Source organism: Triticum aestivum, chromosome 2B, assembly GCF_018294505.1.
Source record: "Triticum aestivum cultivar Chinese Spring chromosome 2B, IWGSC CS RefSeq v2.1, whole genome shotgun sequence".
Lineage (NCBI taxonomy): Eukaryota > Viridiplantae > Streptophyta > Magnoliopsida > Poales > Poaceae > Triticum > Triticum aestivum.
Genome location: NC_057798.1, coordinates 795,330,820 through 795,345,542, shown reverse-complemented (window position 1 = coordinate 795,345,542; position 14,723 = coordinate 795,330,820). Strand labels below are relative to the sequence as shown.

The 14,723-nt window shown below is 40.3% G+C and overlaps 1 pseudogene; it reads right to left on the bottom strand.

Moving 5' to 3' along the window:
• Window positions 1–14,212, bottom strand: part of LOC123042822 (uncharacterized) — a 38,488-nt pseudogene extending 24,276 nt beyond the window's left edge.
• Between the last annotated feature and the right edge of the window lie 511 nt (window positions 14,213–14,723).

Genomic DNA, 14,723 nt, shown 5'->3' with positions numbered 1-14,723 from the left:
CAAGATATGACTCTATATGAATGCCTCCGGCAGTGTACCGGGATATGCAATGAATCAAGAGTGACATGTATGAAAGAATTATGAACAGTGGCTTTGCCACAAATACAATGTCAACTACATGTTCATGCAAAAAGCAATATGACAAAAGTAATGTGTGGCATATGAGCGGAACGGTGGAGAATTGCATGGCAATATATCTCGGAATGGCTATGGAAATGCCATAATAGGTAGGTATGGTGGCCGTTTTGAGGAAGGTATATGGTGAGTGTATGATATCGGCGAAAAGTGCGCGGTATTAGAGAGGCTAGCAATGGTGGAAGGGTGAGAGTGCGTACAATCCATGAACTCAACATTAATAAAAAGAACTCATGCACTTGTTACAAAAATTTAGAAGTCATCAAAAACCAAAGCACTACGCGCATGCTCCTAGGGGGATAGATTGGTAGGAAAAGACCATCGCTCGTCCCCGACTGCCACCCATAAGGAAGACAATCAATAAATAAAATTGTGCTCCGACTTCATCACAAAGCGGTTCACCATACGTGCATGCTACGGGAATCACAAACTTCAACACAAGCATTCTTTAAATTCATAATCACCCCAACTAGCATTGCTTTGATATTATCACCTCCATATCTCAAAACAATTATCAAGCGTCAAACTTATCTTAGTATTCAACGCACTCAAAAGAAAGTTTCACATATCTTGAATACCAAGTATATTATCTTTAAGCAAATTACCATGCTACTAACAACTCTCAAAATAATCTAAGTTAAGCATGAGAGATCAATAGTTTCTTTAAAACAAATCCACCACCGTGCTCTAAAAGATCTAAGTGAAGTACTAGAGCAAAAATTATCAAGCTCAAAAGATATAAGTGAAGCACATAGAGTATTCTAGCAAATTCTAAATCATGTAAGGCTCTCTCTCATTAAAGGATTTCAGATCTTGATACTTTATTCAAACAGCAAACAAAGCTAAAGAAAACTACATTGCAAGGATAGCACAACGCATGTGATGAAGCAAAAACTTAGGCTCAAACGATACTAACCGATAGTTGTCGAAGAAGAAAGGTGGGATGCCTACCGGGGCATCCCCAAGATTAGATGCTTGAGACTTCTTGAAATATTATCTTGGGGTGCCTTGGGCATCCCCAAGCTTGAGCTTTTATGTCTCCTTAATTCCTCTCATATCATGGTTTCTCTTTTTATCAAAAGCTTCATTCACAACAAACTCAACAAGAACTCGTGAGATAGGTTAGTATAAACCAATGCAAAACCTTATCATATTATACTGTAACAAATCACTAAAATTATTATTCAACATTGAATACTAAATGCCTCTGTATATTTAATACTCCTATCCTCAAATAGAATCATTAAACAAGCAAACATACGCAAAGAATGCAACCATAACAGCAATCTGCCAAAACAGTACAGTCTGTAAAGAATGCAAGAGTAACAATACTTACCTGACTCCAAAAATTATGAACTAAAATTCCCACTGTTATAAATTTATCAGAGCTTAATATGCAAAAAGATTCAACGTTATACCATTCTCTGACTTTTCTAGGGAATTTTTGCAACAGCGGTAAACTTTCTGTTTTTAAACAGCAACATGCATACTAGCAAAATAAGCATGGCAAAGGCTATCCTTGACTTTTTTATTGAAACTAAAGATTAAAAACATTATTCTAACTAACAGCAAGCAAAAACTAACAAAATAAAATGACACTCCAAGCAAAAAAAAATATCATGTGGTGAATAAAAATATAGCTCCAAGTAAAGTTACCGATGAACGAAGACAAAAGAGGGGATGCCTTCCGGGGCATCCCCAAGCTTAGTTTCTTGGTTGTCCTTGAATTTTACCTTGGGGTGCCTTGGGAATCCCCAAGCTTAGGCTCTTGCCACTCCTTATTCTATAGTCCATCGAATCTTTACCCAAAAACTTGAAAACTTCAACCACACAAAACTCAAAACAAAACTCATAAGCTCCGTTAGTATAAGAAAATAAAACCACCACTTAGGTAATGTAATGAACTCATTCTTAATCGATATTGGTGTAATATCTACTGTATTCTAACATCTCTATGGTTCATACCACTTAATACTAGCCATAGATGCATCAAAATAAGCAAACAACACAATGAAAACAGAATCTGTCAAAAACAGAACATTCTGTAGTAATCTGTATCAAACGTATACCTATGGAACCCCAAAAATTATGAAATAAATTTCTGGACCTGAGTAATTTGTCATTAATCATCTGAAAAAAGAATCAACCTAAAAGCACTCTCCAGTAAAAAATGGCAGCCATTCTCGTGAGCGCAAAAGTTTCTGTTTTTCACAGCAAGATCACATAAACTTCACCCAAGTCTTCCCAAAGGTTCTACTTGGCACTTTATTGAAACAAAAGCTATAAAACATGATTACTACAGTAGCATAATCATGTGGACACAAAAAACAGTAAGGATAAATATTGGGTTGTCTCCCAACAAGCGTTTTTCTTTAATGCCTTTTTAGCTAGGCATGATGATGGCAATGATGCTCACATAAAAGATAAGAATTGAAACATAAAGGGAGCATCATGAAGAATATGAATAGCACATTTAAGTCTAACCCACTTCCTATGCAAAGGGATTTTGTGAGCAAACAACTTATGGGAACAATAATCAACTAGCATAGGAAGATATAACAAGCATAGCTTCAAGAATTTCAACACATAGAGAGGAAACTTGACATTATTGCAATTCCTACAAGCATATGTTCCTATCTCATAATAATTTTCAGTAGCATCATGAATGAATTCCACAATATAACCAGCACCTAAAGCATTCTTTTCATGATCTACAAGCATAGAAAATTTGCTACTCTCCACATAAGCAAACTTCTTCTCATGAATAGTAGTGGGAGCAAACTCAACAAAATAACTATCATGTGATTGAAAATTAAGATCAAGATGACACGTTTCATGATTATCATTATTCTTTAAAGCATATGTGTCATCACAATAATCATCATAGATAGGAGGCATGCTTTCATCATAGTAGTTTTGCTCATCAAAGCTTGGGGGACAAAAAATATCATCTTCATCAAACATAGCTTCCCCAAGCTTGTGGCTTTGCATATCATTAGCATCATGGATATTCAAAGAATTCATACTAACAACATTGCAATCATGCTCATCATTCAAATATTTAGTTCCAAACATTCTATAGATTTCTTCTTCTAGCACTTGAGCACAATTATCCTTTCCATCATACTCACGAAAGATATTAAAAAGATGAAGCATATGAGACAAACTTAATTCCATTTTTTTGTGATTTTCTTTTATAAAATAAACTAGTGCTAAAACAAGAAACAAAAAGATTCGATTGCAAGATCTAAAGATATACCTTCAAGCACTCACCTCGCCAGAAAAGAGCTTAGTGACAGAGTGTGAGTACCCTTTACCTAGCCTCCCCGGCAACGGCGCCAGAAAAGAGCTTGATGTCTACTACACGACCTTCTTCTTGTAGACGTTGTTGGGCCTGCAAGTGCACATGTTTGTAGGACAGTAGCAAATTTCCCTCAAGTGGATGACCTAAGGTTTATCAATCCGTAGGAGGCGTAAGGTGAAGATGGTCTCTCTCAAGCAACCCTGCAACCAAATAACAAAGAGTCTCTTGTGTCCCCAACACACCCAAGACAATGGCAAATTGTATAGGTGCACTAGTTCGGCGAAGAGATGGTGATACAAGTGCAAAATAGATGGTAGATAAAGGTATTTGTAATCTGAAATAATAAAAACAGCAAGGTAGCGAAAGGTAAAAGTGAGCATAAACGGTATTGCAATGGTAGGAAACAAGGCCTAGGGTTCATACTTTCACTAGTGCAAGTTCTCTCAACAATAATAACATAGATAGAACATATGACCAGCCCTCAACATGCAATAAAGAGTCACTCCAAAGACACTAATAGCAGAGAACAAACATAGAGATTATGGTAGGGTACAAAACCACCTCAAAGTTATCCTTTCTGTTCTATCTATTCAAGAGTTTGTAGTAAAATAACATAAAGCTATTCTTTCCGCTCAATCCATCATAGAGTTCATACTAGCATAACACCTTAAGACACAAATCAACCAAAACCCTAATGTCACCTAGATACTCCATTGTCACCTCAAGTATCCGTGGGCATGAATATACGATATGCGTCACACAATCTCAGATTCATCCAACCAACATAAAAGTACTTCAAAGAGTGCCCCAAAGCTAATACTGGAGAGTCAAGAACGTGTGCCAACCCCTATGCATAGGTTCATGGGCGGAACCCGCAAGTTGGTCACCAAAACATACATCAAGTGGCACATGATATCCCATTGTCACCATGGATAATCACGGCAAGACATACATCAAGTGTTCTCATAAAGACTCAATCCGATAAGATAACTTCAAAGGGGAAACTCAATTCATCACAAGAGAGTAGAGAGGGAGAAACATCATAAGATCCAACTACAATAGCAAAGCTCGGGATACATCAAGATCGTGCCATAGAGGGAACATGAGAGAGAACACGAGAGAGAGAGAGAGAGAGAGAGAGAGAGAGAGAGAGAGATCAAACACATAGCTACTAGTACATACCCTCAGCCCTGAGGGTGAACTACTCCCTCCTCGTCATGGATAGCGGCGGGATGATGAAGATGGCCTCCGGTGATGGGATCCCCCTCCGGCAGGGTGCCGGAATAGGGTCCCGATTGGTTTTTGGTGGCTACAGAGGCTTGCGGCGGCCCGATCTAGGTTCTGTTCTGGAAGTTTTCGGGTACATAGGTATATATGGGTGCAGGGGGTACGTCGGAGGAGCTACGGGGGTCCCATGAGGTAGGGGGTGCGCCCAGGGGGGCCCCACCCTCGTGGGCAGCCCATCTCTCCCCTGACATGCACTCCAAGCCCTCAGGTTGGTTTCCTTCCAAAATTAACTTCTCCAGTTGATTTCGCTCCGTTTTGACTCCGTCTGATATTCCTTTTCCTCGAAACACTGAAATAGGCATAAAACAACAAATCTGGGCTGGGCCTCCGGTTAATAGATTAGTCCCAAAAATAATATAAAAGTGGATAATAAAGCCCAATATTGCCTAAAACAGTAGATAAAGTAGCATGGAGCAATCAAAAATTATAGATACGTTGGAGACGTATCAGTTGGTTACCAAGTTTTCTTGTCCAGCTCACAAAATTGTAACCTTGAAATATCCTAATTGGTTATGTCTGCCCAATGATTATGAGTCTAACCACTAGTCTTGACTAGTCATGCGAATAGTTGTCGACTAGCTTTTTCGTGTAGATGTTTATACATGAAGTACGTACTTAGGGAGAAGTATGTGAAAAGATTATTCACATTGTATATGGTGCTAACAAGTCCTAATGGAAGATTGATTTCATATATCAATAACTAACATTTGTTCATTGCAATACATGTAACAGGTTTGAATGGCAAGGGAAACCATCCTCATCAGCAGTGAAGAGAGTGATCACCGGACCACCTCAGATGATGCTTCAGATGGCACTTCACGTGGGAGTGACGGCGATAGCGCTGATGGAGACACCTCTAGCGACTATGACACTGATGATAGTTCTGATGGAGATGGAGATGTGGACCACGATCCTATCTTGGCACTACGGGGTAAAGTTCTATATGGCTGGTCAGATATTAAATGAACCGTGAAATATAAAAAGTTGATGTTTGAGTGACACTTGATTACCACACATTACTCTGTTTGGGTTCTAGATGACCTTCCAAATCAACATTGACTAAACTAGAGCTTACATAGAGGAGTGTTTAGTTGTTAGTTTAAAAAATCAAATATTCAATTTGCCCATGTTTCTACGAGATATTGCTGGGTGGATGTGATTGGGTTATCTATGTCCTTCATTTCTTGATCATTGGAGTAGGCATTGATCATTAACCCAGTGCTGATGTTCTAGATCTTATGTATGAAATTATTTACTACTCTGTCATCTTAATTTTTTTATACAAGTCCGGGAATCATTGTGAGAAAAGGAACTTTTGAGGATCTCATCTTCTACGGCAACCATGTATCGCTAAACGATGATCGGTGGGACTGTCTCAAATCCATAGTAAAGCACTGCCAACCTCCCATACCATACTATGTCAGCACCGTCACTCGATCGATAGTCATCACAGAGAAGAACAAGATGGTAAACACTTGGACTTTTCTTTTTGCAAATCATACTTCACTAGTGAAAATGCCATCATGCAGAGACAGAGAGGAGGACGGGCGTGGTTGTGCAAATCATACTTACTTTTTTTGTGTGCAAATCATACTTAATTTTTTATGTAACATTATTTATTTCCATGTGCAATCAGATGTTCTCAAAGGATTACAGTCAGGCCTACCTCAAAGATTATCTGCGAAATCCCATGCTTGTGCGTGTCACCGATGAACATTTTGAAGGTAATAAAAAGGTCTTGTTCAAGATGGGCAAGAAGGACGGGCGTGTGATCATGACGAAGAACTAGAGAGAAGTCATTGAGGGAGCCAGAATGGAAGAAGATCAAATGGCTATCTTCAGGTTCATGGAAAGGAGTGGAGGTGGGCTTAGGGTGAACATGGTTTGTGGCATGAGGATTCGTTGACCCATGGCAGTAGTTTGACGCTAGTTTTATAATCTGTATGTAGTAGCCAGTAACTGCAAGTTGGTAGTATCAGCTTTTGGGTCTAGTAAGTGCAACTTAGTAGTAGTTGGTACTTGGTAGTAACTGGTACTTTGGTGGTATCACTTTTGCGTCCGACTGGGTATGAAGATCGTCCAGTAAGTGGTACTTGGCAGTAACTTGGTGGTACCCTATGTGGCGTAATGTACTTGCTATGCAAGTCTATATATATAACGCACCCTAGTACCCTCCTTGATATAATTATCTCTATGGACTGCAATTATATTTCCTTTTTTTGCCACAGTGATGCTAGTGTTTTTAGAATCAAATCTAACCGGGTTTCAAATGGATTGGAAAATACTTTCTTTTTTGAATGAGGTTTTTGTGTTGGTTAGTACGAGTTATTTTGAAAATGTGGTTTGTATGTGTGTCGCACAAAAAAATACAATGCAAAACAAAAACTTTTGGGTCAAAATGCAATGCAAAAAATGATGTTTATGTTACTTCCGAAATGGCATGGCATGCTATTTTCAAAAACAGAGCAAACCAGCATGTTTTTTTTATTTGAAAAACAGTATACTAAAAAACATGCTATATTTTAGAAAGCGTAATTTTAAAAAATGCTGTTTTCAAAATCAGCACGCTGCTTTCAAAACAGAATATTTCAAAAAGCATGTAATTTTTTAAATCGGCGTGCTATTTTAAAAACAGCGTTATATTTTTAAAATGAGGCTATTATTTTGAAATCAGCATGCTATTTTTAAAAACAGCGTTATATTTTTAGAATGAGGCTGTTATTTTGAAATCAGCATGCTATTTTTAAAAATATCAAATTCAAAAGAACATGATTTTTTTAAAATTAGCATGCTATTTTTGAAATCATCATGCTATTTTAAAAGTAGCATATTGAAAAGAGCATGCTATTTTTAAAATAAGCATGCTATTTTTAAAATAAGCATGATATTTTTTAAAATAGCATGCTATTTTAAAAGTAGCATATTGAAAAAAGCATTATATTTTTACAAGTAGCATGCTATTTTTAAAATTAGCATGATATTTTTGAAATCAGCATGTTATTTTGAAAGTAGCATATTGAAAAGAGCATTATAAATTTAAAAGTAGCATGCTATTTTTGAAATCATATTTTTAAAATCAGCATGCTATTTTTAAAATAGCATGGTATTTTAAAAACAGTATATTCAAAGCAGCATGCTATTTTTAAATCCGCATATTCATTCTATTTTATTTTCAATTGAACATGCTTTTTTCAAATGAGCATGCTATTTTTAAAATATCAGTATGCTTATTTTCTATTTGAAAATAAACGATTTTCAAGGTTATTTGAAAACGAGATTTCTATTAACGTTCTATTTTCTTATATATAATTTTCGGTTTCTATTTTATATTTCAAGTATGAAAATTGACTACACTTGAACAAATTTCAGCAATATATTATGTAAAAAAATGAAAAAAATACAGAAAACAAACTTCACTAAAAATGCATTGTTTCATCGATGTTGATAAATCATAACTAGCCTACCATGTCGTCCTGTCCATAATAAAATGAGGGTGTACCAAGCAAACGAGGAATTCAGAAAAATAGTGGCAGCCCATCAAATAGGTCTAATACATCAGAAACAAGGTGGATCACGACATGGAAAACTGTCTACTTTAGTTTGTTCTCAATTTTTCGACCCCAGAAATCCTTTTGTTTTCTCTGCTTGACCCTATGCATCTAAACATCCTGTCTCTACTTCACTATAGCTTTCCTGCATGAAACAACGTTTGTTAATAGGATAGCAAAGAACATTTGAGCATGTACCGTACACTATAAAAGAAAAGACACTAACTTCAGTGATTTTCTCGGCATAGCTACAGAAGCTAATTTGAGAGCTCTTATTCGCTCAGCCTGTGGTACATTCCTAGCAGGCCTTTTTGTCTTCATCACCCCTTTGGCCTGTTCTTTACCGCCCTTCGTAGAGTCTATCCTGGAAAAGTTAACAAATGTCAACACAGTACTAGCAAATACCCGACTTCTAGAGCGGACATGTAAGTACACACACTAACTTCACTGGTTTTCCTCGCGCACCCTTGTCATCGTTCTTTTTCTTCCTCCCAGCATTGACATTTGGAACGCCCTTGCGTTTCCTGCAAAAAAGAAATAGATGAATCTGCAGTCAGCATTCGAAAACATGTTGAAGTACGCACAATTGTGCTGATGCCCACTTGTTTGGTTTTGCGTAATCCTCTTCTGCAACCTCCAATGGTCTCTTCCTAGCCCTCCTCGGCCCACCATCTTCTGCATCTGAATCTCCCTCTTCTTCTGCATCTGAATCTCCCTCTTCTTCTGCATCTGAATCTTCCTCTTCTTCTGTATCTGCCTCTGTCTCTTCTTCTGTATCTGCCTTTGTCTCTTCTTCTGTATCTGACTCTGTCTCTTCTTTTTGCTTCTTCCTCCTTATGCTATTTGATTTCCCCGATTTTTTCCTGTGTAAATTGAAGAAAAACATGTGAACACTCTCCGGGAGAACATATTAACACTGTAAGCATGTATGGAAATGAACAATGAGATTAACATGTGCACTAACTTCGTTGCTTTTTTTGAATCTTCCACTTCTTCTGTATCTGAATCTATGTCTTCTTCTGTCTCTGAGTCTTTCTCTTTTCGCTTCTTCCTCCTTGTGACCTTTGATTTCCCCGATTTGTTCCTGAGTAAATTGAAGAAAAAGAGAGAACATATTAACATTGTAAGCATGTATGGAAATGAACAATGAGATAAACATGTGCACAAACTTCGTTGCTTTTTTTCCTCTCATGCGCTTGCGCCTGGATTTAATCCTCTTGTTCGATTCTTCGGTAGTTGGTCTCCCTTTTGGAACTATTTTGATTGGATTTTCCACGTCATTAGTGCAGCATTCGCGAGCAGCACAGAAGTATGCCGGCAAAGGAACAAACGATTTATGGCCGTCATCGAAATCAGTTTTTTCTCCATCAACCAATATACTCCAGAGGAGCTCCATCACCTGTTCTGACTGTGAATCGCTAGCTGCGGCTGTGAATAAAGTGTCACTAGCCATGTTGCGTAGTTGATGGTACTTATTCATGTGATCAGACCATACATGAGTATTCGTGGTCCTCGAAGAAGGGAACGCTGGCTTGGCATGCATTGTCCATCTTTTCTTGACAATTTTGTTTAGAAATGTGCGTACACCAAGATGATCCAGAACACAGAATATATGTGCGCATGGGTAATCCTGACTTTCCAACTTTTTACATTTACAAGCTGCATCATCCAGTCTTGCTCCTGTAAATAGACAATTCACGTGATATATAAAATCCACAGGCTTAGCATCCACGCCTTGTGCATCCAAATTTTTTGCATCCAACTCCTCACTATCCTTACCTTCCAAGTCATTGGGATCCTTAGCATCCAGGTTCTTGGCATGCAAGTCCACACCATCCTTGCCTTCCAATTCATTGGGATCCTCGGCATCCAAGTTTTTTGCATGCAAGTCCTCGGCATCCTTACCTTCCAAGTCGTTGGGATCCTCAGCATCCAAGTTTTTTGCATGCAAGTCCTCAGCATCCTTACCTTGCAAGTCATTGGGATCCTCAGCATCCAATTTCTTTGCATGCAAGTCCTCAACATCCTTACCTTTCTTACCTTGCAATTCTGTAGCATCCCTGCCATATGGGACTTTATCATATGGGCCTTTGTGCAAAACTCCAAACACGACCAAACCGTCACATGCTACCCGGTCAGTGACCTGTCAATTTGTCCCTTCGACAATCTGACGCTTTACCTTTGGAAACATCACAGTTGTATAAATATAAGAGGCAGCAATCTCCAGAGGGTGTGCATTCAGCTTAGTGAAGGGTATCGTATGTGTTGCTACTGCGTCTAATGCTGCTTCATTCTTACGCATTATGGATACACAGTGCTCAACATGCTACAACAAATCAACAAGTTGCATCTTCCTGTTCAGGTGCACATGAAGCCTTGAGTTGAGAGACTCACTCCTCTGATTACTCATCATGCCTAGGGAATATCTACCCTTTGTTTACGTAGCAGCCCATTTGTGTCACAGCTCATACATGCTGTTAACCCATGACGACCTCTTTCCCGTTGGTTTTATTTTGAACCGAACCTTATAAGCCTCCCATCTTTTCTCAAACTCATCAACATCCCAACGACGGTAAATGAATTCCCTAAATTCCTCAAGCTTTTTCTTGCGGGGGTGCATCACCATATTCTCCTCGATATGCCACGTGCACAAACGATGATCTGTTCCAGTCCAGACAGTAGCTATTGCTTTAGCCATTGAACCGTCCCCATGGGTGATTGCTGAAATGGGTGCCCTCTGGGACATTGCCTCCAAAAATACATGAAGAAGCCACTGGTATGATGCAACTGTCTCGTCTGACACTAGACCGACCCCAAACAAAACTGTGTTGCGGTGATGGTTCAGACCAACAAATGGAACAAACAGAAGCCTGTGCTTGTTAGACCGGTATGTACTGTCGAACACCAAGACACCACCAAAGGCAACATAGTCAATCCGGGATTGTGAATCAGCCCAGAATATGTTCCTCAAATGGCCTTCTTTGTCTTTTGTGTATTTGAAAAAGAATTCGGGTCTGCTTTTTTCTGTGCAATCATATAGGTAAGCAAATACCTAGCGTCGCTGCCTTCTATCTTCCGCTTCTTCTGGATTGAAACATGGTTGTATAGGTCTCGATCTATAAATCCAAGCTTGCCGGGACCTCTGACATTCTTCTCCATTACATTCATAATCTGATGTGTTCGAAGTCCACCAACAGCATACTCGATGACATCGGCCTTTTGTGCGTCAGTCATTCTACGATGAGCCGATAAGTAGGGAGTCAGGTCAGCAGGGACAAACAGATGGTTATGCTTGTCCACAAAATTCTTGACGAACCATAGGCCACTACTATCTTGTAGCTCAACCTGAAAAAGAGCGGGACACCCACACCGAGAAAGACCCCTCGGTGTTCTTTTTCTATCAGCTCTGTTAAAGTGCTTAAGGGCCCGCCAGCCTTGTTTGCGGCACTTGTATGTCCTGCTATATGCATTTTGTTTCGGACCCGGACCCCTGTACTTCAGATCATCCTTTCTAACACCAAACCCTTTTTTTCCCGCATAGCCTACGTAGAACATGTAGGCTTCTTCCTTAGTCCTGAAAGTCTTCTTCACAATCTCTATGTATTCCATACACTCATTCAGATCTGAACCAGCCATGCCTTTAATATCAATTCCTTTACCTTGCATGTGTACATCATCCAGGTCTATGCCATCTTTGCCTGCATCCTCATTATCGTTATCATCTGTGCGCATACCATCCATTCCTTTGCCTTTGTTTCGTCTATCACCCTTGTCCTTGTCATCCTTGCCTGTATTCCCCAAGTTTTTGCCATCGTTGCCTTTATCATCCATGTCGTTATGCTGCCAACGAAAACAGATAGTCAATGTTACGGATGGATAGCATACATAATAATTATGCAATACTCTGCTTAAATAATCAATTTAATTTTTCTTATCGGATTCATGTACCAAACTCAGTCCTTCAAAAGTTGTAAGTAAGTATAAAATATTCCCTGACTAAATCCAGAAATACTTAATTGATTGTACTTGTTGTAACTGATGATCTCCTAACTAAATCCAAAGTGCACGAATCTTTCAAGTCCCAAGATAGATCCACCCTGATAGATCAATTATCTGCAAACTACATTCAAAATTGTGTCCTAACTGAATCCAAAATTATCACCTAACTAAATCCAATTATCTCGTCACTAAGTCGAAAACATCTCCAAACTCCATACAAAAATAATTATCTCCTAACTAAATCCAAAATATCTGGAAACTCAATTCAGAAGCATCTCCTAACTAAATCCAGAATAACTTTCTTTGAATCCAAATCTGCTGACAAATTCTCATGGCACACAACCCTAACTAAGTGCTTTAATATGTCCTAGCTAAATCCGACTTACACTTCCTTTGAAAAAAAATCTTTTCACAACTTTCTGAAACCATAAACCCTAACTAACTACATCAACATGTCCTAGCTAAATCCAACTTACACTCCCTTTCAATAGAAAACTCGTCACAACTTTCTGAAACCATAAACCCTAAACCTCACATGACATATCCTAAACCCTAATCAAATCCGACCCCTATTGGTACTATAAGCATAAGGGACCAGCAAAGATTTGAGATGGTTAGGCACTTACTGCGAAGATCCGGCGTGAAAAAGTTGATGCACGTCGATGAGGATGATGTGGCCTCTCGGGTCGGGGAAGGTGGCGTCCGCTCGGGGAAGGAGGGGAGGGTCGTCGGAAGATCTGGCGCCGCGACCCGAGTGGGGTGACTTCCGATGGAGGGGGAAGGGGGGAGTAGGAGCAGGAGGAAGGAGTGACATGGCGAGTGCGATCGGCGGCGATCGAGGGAGCCGGGGGCGATCGGCGGTGATCGAGGGCGCCGGAGGCGATCGGCGGCGATCGAGGGCGCCGAGGTTAGGGCTCGAGAGGAGGAGAGAGGACGAACCGCTCGAACCAAATTTCAAAAGAGTACGCACGATGATTGGACCTCTATAATGAAGTGTTTTATTAATGCAATTAATTTAATCGAAAAATTTCGGACGAGAATACCCCTGGACTTAATTGGGCCGATTAAAGGTATAAAAAAATTATGTCGAAAATACCCTTGGGCTTAAAAAGGCCCAGTTATTCTAATCTATTAGATCGCCCATATAATACACGTGATTTGGTGTATTATGATGCACCGTAAAATCTCCCATATGAAATAGAGCAAGGACTTGAACACAACGGCTTCCATCTCATGGATTTCAGTCGGACTGCCGACTTTCTCCTTCATGGCGCCGAGGAGCTCCGCCTTGAACACAGATGACCTAGCAACGAGCACAGAACTATGAGCCATGAACTTCTGACCACCGACATGAAAGGTCACGTCCGCTCCATCCATGCTCTCTAGGAGGTCACCAAAATGCCGGTGCAAGTTGCTTGGAGGAACCCAACAAATTAATGACCCATTGTTTGTTCACCAGGGGTATTCTTGATGACAGTTATATCAAACACCACGTTGAAACAGTCATTTATTACATAAATCTCAACAGCAGCCCGGTCAAAGAGGACGCGAACGGAGGAACCTTTGAGTGGGAAGATATGATCATATATGTTAAGATTGAATGGCTGCAAATCGTTTACAAGTATAAACGACCGGATCTTAACCTTCACATTCATACTATCTAAATCAAGAACCAGGTGAACAACCGTGTAGTAATCACCATCTTCTGCCAAGTCACCGTTTGGGTAAAACCTTACAACCCAGTTCTGCCCTCCGGCAGTGAAAGGTGGAGAAGTGACGCACTCGCCGCACTTGAGTAGCCTCTTCGCACTTGTGTATCCATACAGCTTCAACACGCACTTGTGTATCCATTCAGCTAAAGCAGCAGCTGAAACCTTGCACTGATCTGCCATCCGGGAGGCCGGCTAGGTGGATGATACAAGTCGGGATTGTGGGACGATCTCCCGTCCCAAGAACCTGGACCCAGATCGAGGGCCGGGGATGAGTCCGGAGCGAAGCGGGTCGACCGACGACTGGGACGTGAAGTGATTCCGGATGCCACGGTGGGTCGGAGAGGTGCACCGCTCGCCGTCGTCTGCTTGCGCGGTCGTAGGTCGGCGGAGCAGTAGCAGACGGAGGTGGGAAATATGCGGCGGCGGAAATCGAGGCGTGCGTGAGGTTTTTCCTTTTTTGGTAGCTCAAGGTCGCGTGAAAGAGAGTTGTTTTCGGGCCTGCATGGGCTTCGGAGAGCAACAACCAATAGCCCACGTACGCTTTTCTCAAAAATAAAAAGCAGCCCATGGCCATGTGTGTACTTTCGTGTTCCTACTCTGATTGAATTGGGAGCAACTAATTAACGAGCGCTCCTTCGGGAGCCTCGCAACGATCAGCGCCACTTGGCGCGCTCACAGCCATTCGCCACGTGTCGCGCTCTGGGCGTTCCCTCCGGATTTTATTTTTTTTTATTTTTA